The sequence below is a fragment of the Schistocerca gregaria genome, unplaced genomic scaffold (genome assembly GCF_023897955.1).
Source record: "Schistocerca gregaria isolate iqSchGreg1 unplaced genomic scaffold, iqSchGreg1.2 ptg000804l, whole genome shotgun sequence".
NCBI classification, from domain to species: domain Eukaryota; kingdom Metazoa; phylum Arthropoda; class Insecta; order Orthoptera; family Acrididae; genus Schistocerca; species Schistocerca gregaria.
In genome coordinates, this window is record NW_026062172.1 from 47,501 (window position 1) to 52,500 (window position 5,000).

The window sequence follows — 5,000 nt, forward strand, 5'->3', positions numbered from 1 at the left end:
TAACCTAACTCAAGTTGTCCCTTAACCTAACTCAAGTTGTCCCTTAACCTAACTCAAGTTGTCCCTTAACCTAACTCAAGTTGTCCCTTAACCTAACTCAAGTTGTCCCTTAACCTAACTCAAGTTGTCCCTTAACCTAACTCAAGTTGTCCCTTAACCTAACTCAAGTTGTCCCTTAACCTAACTCAAGTTGTCCCTTAACCTAACTCAAGTTGTCCCTTAACCTAACTCAAGTTGTCCCTTAACCTAACTCAAGTTGTCCCTTAACCTAACTCAAGTTGTCCCTTAACCTAACTCAAGTTGTCCCTTAACCTAACTCAAGTTGTCCCTTAACCTAACTCAAGTTGTCCCTTAACCTAACTCAAGTTGTCCCTTAACCTAACTCAAGTTGTCCCTTAACCTAACTCAAGTTGTCCCTTAACCTAACTCAAGTTGTCCCTTAACCTAACCCACGTTGTCCCTTAACCTAACCCACGTTGTCCCTTAACCTAACCCACGTTGTCCCTTAACCTAACCCACGTTGTCCCTTAACCTAACCCACGTTGTCCCTTAACCTAACCCACGTTGTCCCTTAACCTAACCCACGTTGTCCCTTAACCTAACCCACGTTGTCCCTTAACCTAACCCACGTTGTCCCTTAACCTAACCCACGTTGTCCCTTAACCTAACCCACGTTGTCCCTTAACCTAACCCACGTTGTCCCTTTGCCTAACATAGTTCACTGCTCGGAATCTCTGGTGTCGTTGTTATCCTCATGTAGATGTCTTGCGAGTGTTGCTTACTTTCCACATATTCCCGCTATCCACTGTCAATTGTACTGCAATAGGACTATATCGGCCCCCCCCCCCCCTCTGTCCCCCTCTTTGTGTCTCTGTCCTCTCAAGCTGGTCGGTCTGGCGTGTGAGTGTTAAATGAGCCTCGCAGCTGTTCAGTTGCATTCAGATGTCGACGCCCTCAGTGTACGTCGTGGTATGGTCTGTGTCCATTGTCCGCTGATGTCGTACGCGTAACCCACACGCTGTACCGATCATCGGTAGTTACGTACAGAGTGAAGTAGTGTGATACGTGTGACTGTACGCTGGCTGTGCCCAACGGTGTCGAATCTCAATTTCCATATGTTGTGCTCGATGCTACTTGTCTCGTCTCCCAATAACAGCTAGGTTGCACTGTGGTACGCCGTAGAGGCGTGTGGGAGGAACGTACGAACGCATTGTATGTCACCCTGGGTCGCTGGGGGTGGTGGTGCGGTGAGTCAGGTCAGGTCAGGTCAGGTCAGGTCAGCGTGAGCCGTCTGATGTAGTGACGCGTGTATTCCGACTTTGTCGTATTGCCTCACACAAAGTGCTACCCTGGTGGACCGCGTTCCATATCTGGGACATGCCGCAGATGCCGGTTGACAGTGGATCGCGGAAGGGACATCGCATACTTGCGCGGGCCACCTTCCACGTGTTCTCTTCTGCACATGTCGCAGTGTGTATGTGGTCTGATGTAGCGTGTCGTGACACATGACATCCTGGCATGCAAGAATTGTTGAATTCGCAAATGTAGGTGGACATCTACGTTTACTGCCCAAGATACGCAAATGAACTGGAAATCCGTTGTTGAGCGGTTGTTCACGCTGGAGGTGAATCTGTGATGGCGACGATCGGTACAGCTATTAACCGGTTGTTTCAGCGGTACCCGCCACATCCACACACGTGACTAGGCCCATGTGGGTATGAAGCGATACGCGGCGGTGGCTTGGTGGGACTGTTCCCGGCCGGTGAAGGGGGGCCGCCCGGCGTGTTGGCCGCGCGCTGCGTGGGCGCACGCGCAACAGCCGGCTGGTGGGGGGCGCCGAGTGGCAGGAGCGCCAGCCGACGGGCCCGGCAGGCGGCGCAGCTACGCTGCGGCGCACCCTGCACGCGGCGCCTGGCGGCCAAAGTTGGTTCAGCCGAGCCCGGTGCGAAGCGCGGTGGACATCTGCAGTGTGCTGGTCTGATTGAGGACTGTGTGCGTTGAGGATGCGCCGCCGCCTGGCACTCGGCGCCGCGACGCCGTCTGCTGCTCGGTCGCCCCAGCGGTTCTCGCAGGTGGTTTGTATCGCAGTTGTGCGGACGTGTTGGCGCGTGCGCTGTGCTGGGAGAGTTCGCTTCTGCACCCAAGTGGGGCTTTGCCCTTGTGTGGCGCTGGCGTTGGAGCTGCCGGTCACCATAGGTGGCGCGTGTTGTCTCCCGCCGGCAATGCCACGACAGCACGCTCCCGGGCCTCTGTCGGCAGCGGCAAGCTCAGTTGGGAGCAAGGGTGTTCGCACTAAAACCGTCTACTCGCCTAACTCCGGGCGATTGCGCCTCTCTCGAAACCGACCAAGTACCTAGGACGGCGCTGCGCGCCGCCGGGACCTGAGAGGGTTTCGAGGTGTATCGTGCAGGGGAGCTCGGCCTCCTCCTGTTTGCAGAATAATTGAGCGGACGCTTGCGTGTTCGCGCGGGCCCCCGGGACACACTCCCGGGCGGCCGGCTGCTCAGCTCTAGTTGACGCAGCTCCCTGGTTGATCCTGCCAGTAGTCATATGCTTGTCTCAAAGATTAAGCCATGCATGTCTCAGTACAAGCCGCATTAAGGTGAAACCGCGAATGGCTCATTAAATCAGTTATGGTTCCTTAGATCGTACCCACGTTACTTGGATAACTGTGGTAATTCTAGAGCTAATACATGCAAACAGAGTCCCGACCAGAGATGGAAGGGACGCTTTTATTAGATCAAAACCAATCGGATTGGCTTGTCTGGTCCGTTTGCCTTGGTGACTCTGAATAACTTTGGGCTGATCGCACGGTCCTCGTACCGGCGACGCATCTTTCAAATGTCTGCCTTATCAACTGTCGATGGTAGGTTCTGCGCCTACCATGGTTGTAACGGGTAACGGGGAATCAGGGTTCGATTCCGGAGAGGGAGCCTGAGAAACGGCTACCACATCCAAGGAAGGCAGCAGGCGCGCAAATTACCCACTCCCGGCACGGGGAGGTAGTGACGAAAAATAACGATACGGGACTCATCCGAGGCCCCGTAATCGGAATGAGTACACTTTAAATCCTTTAACGAGTATCTATTGGAGGGCAAGTCTGGTGCCAGCAGCCGCGGTAATTCCAGCTCCAATAGCGTATATTAAAGTTGTTGCGGTTAAAAAGCTCGTAGTTGGATTTGTGTCCCACGCTGTTGGTTCACCGCCCGTCGGTGTTTAACTGGCATGTATCGTGGGACGTCCTGCCGGTGGGGCGAGCCGAAGGGGTGCTTTCGCGTCCCGAGGCGGACCCCGTTTAAATCCTACCAGGGTGCTCTTTGTTGAGTGTCTCGGTGGGCCGGCACGTTTACTTTGAACAAATTAGAGTGCTTAAAGCAGGCAAGCCCGCCTGAATACTGTGTGCATGGAATAATGGAATAGGACCTCGGTTCTATTTTGTTGGTTTTCGGAACCCGAGGTAATGATTAATAGGGACAGGCGGGGGCATTCGTATTGCGACGTTAGAGGTGAAATTCTTGGATCGTCGCAAGACGAACAGAAGCGAAAGCATTTGCCAAGTATGTTTTCATTAATCAAGAACGAAAGTTAGAGGTTCGAAGGCGATCAGATACCGCCCTAGTTCTAACCATAAACGATGCCAGCCAGCGATCCGCCGCAGTTCCTCCGATGACTCGGCGGGCAGCCTCCGGGAAACCAAAGCTTTTGGGTTCCGGGGGAAGTATGGTTGCAAAGCTGAAACTTAAAGGAATTGACGGAAGGGCACCACCAGGAGTGGAGCCTGCGGCTTAATTTGACTCAACACGGGAAACCTCACCAGGCCCGGACACCGGAAGGATTGACAGATTGATAGCTCTTTCTTGATTCGGTGGGTGGTGGTGCATGGCCGTTCTTAGTTGGTGGAGCGATTTGTCTGGTTAATTCCGATAACGAACGAGACTCTAGCCTGCTAACTAGTCGCGTGACATCCTTCGTGCTGTCAGCGATTACTTTTCTTCTTAGAGGGACAGGCGGCTTCTAGCCGCACGAGATTGAGCAATAACAGGTCTGTGATGCCCTTAGATGTTCTGGGCCGCACGCGCGCTACACTGAAGGAATCAGCGTGTCTTCCTAGGCCGAAAGGTCGGGGTAACCCGCTGAACCTCCTTCGTGCTAGGGATTGGGGCTTGCAATTGTTCCCCATGAACGAGGAATTCCCAGTAAGCGCGAGTCATAAGCTCGCGTTGATTACGTCCCTGCCCTTTGTACACACCGCCCGTCGCTACTACCGATTGAATGATTTAGTGAGGTCTTCGGACTGGTACGCGGCATCGACTCTGTCGTTGCCGATGCTACCGGAAAGATGACCAAACTTGATCATTTAGAGGAAGTAAAAGTCGTAACAAGGTTTCCGTAGGTGAACCTGCGGAAGGATCATTACCGACTAGACTGCATGTCTTTCGATGTGCGTGTCGTGTCGCGCAACACGCTACCTGTACGGCAGTGGCCGTGCGCCGCGTGCGGAACCACGCGTGCCTCTCAAAACTAGCGGAAGTGTTGTTGTTGTTGTGTGGTACGAGCGCTGAAGCTCTGGAGCGGCTGGCCTGCGGTACCTGGCGCCTGGCGCCGGTTTTGAATGACGTTCGCCCGAGTGCCTGTCCGCTCCGGTGTGGAGCCGTACGACGCCCATCGGCTGTGAGGCCGTTGGACACAAAAAAAATAGTGGAACAGGGGCCGTCAGACGCCTCAGTCCCGCAAATGCTACTGTCTTGAAAGAGACAGTGGGAGACTGAAAAGGAAAAGATCACCCAGGACGGTGGATCACTCGGCTCGTGGGTCGATGAAGAACGCAGCAAATTGCGCGTCGACATGTGAACTGCAGGACACATGAACATCGACGTTTCGAACGCACATTGCGGTCCATGGATTCCGTTCCCGGGCCACGTCTGGCTGAGGGTCGGCTACGTATACTGAAGCGCGCGGCGTTTGTCCCGCTTCGGAGACGTGGGAGTGTCGTGGTCGCC

General features: G+C 54.2%; 2 non-coding genes across 2 annotated transcripts; both read left to right on the forward strand.

The window, feature by feature from the left end:
* The first annotated feature begins 2,523 nt into the window (after positions 1-2,523).
* LOC126322248 (small subunit ribosomal RNA) lies at positions 2,524-4,416 on the forward strand. The gene has a single exon (XR_007558876.1). It is a non-coding gene; the product is annotated as a small subunit ribosomal RNA (ribosomal RNA).
* Positions 4,417-4,781: 365 nt separating this feature from the next.
* Positions 4,782-4,936, forward strand: LOC126322268 (5.8S ribosomal RNA). Its single transcript, XR_007558893.1, has one exon. It is a non-coding gene; the product is annotated as a 5.8S ribosomal RNA (ribosomal RNA).
* Positions 4,937-5,000: the final 64 nt, after the last annotated feature.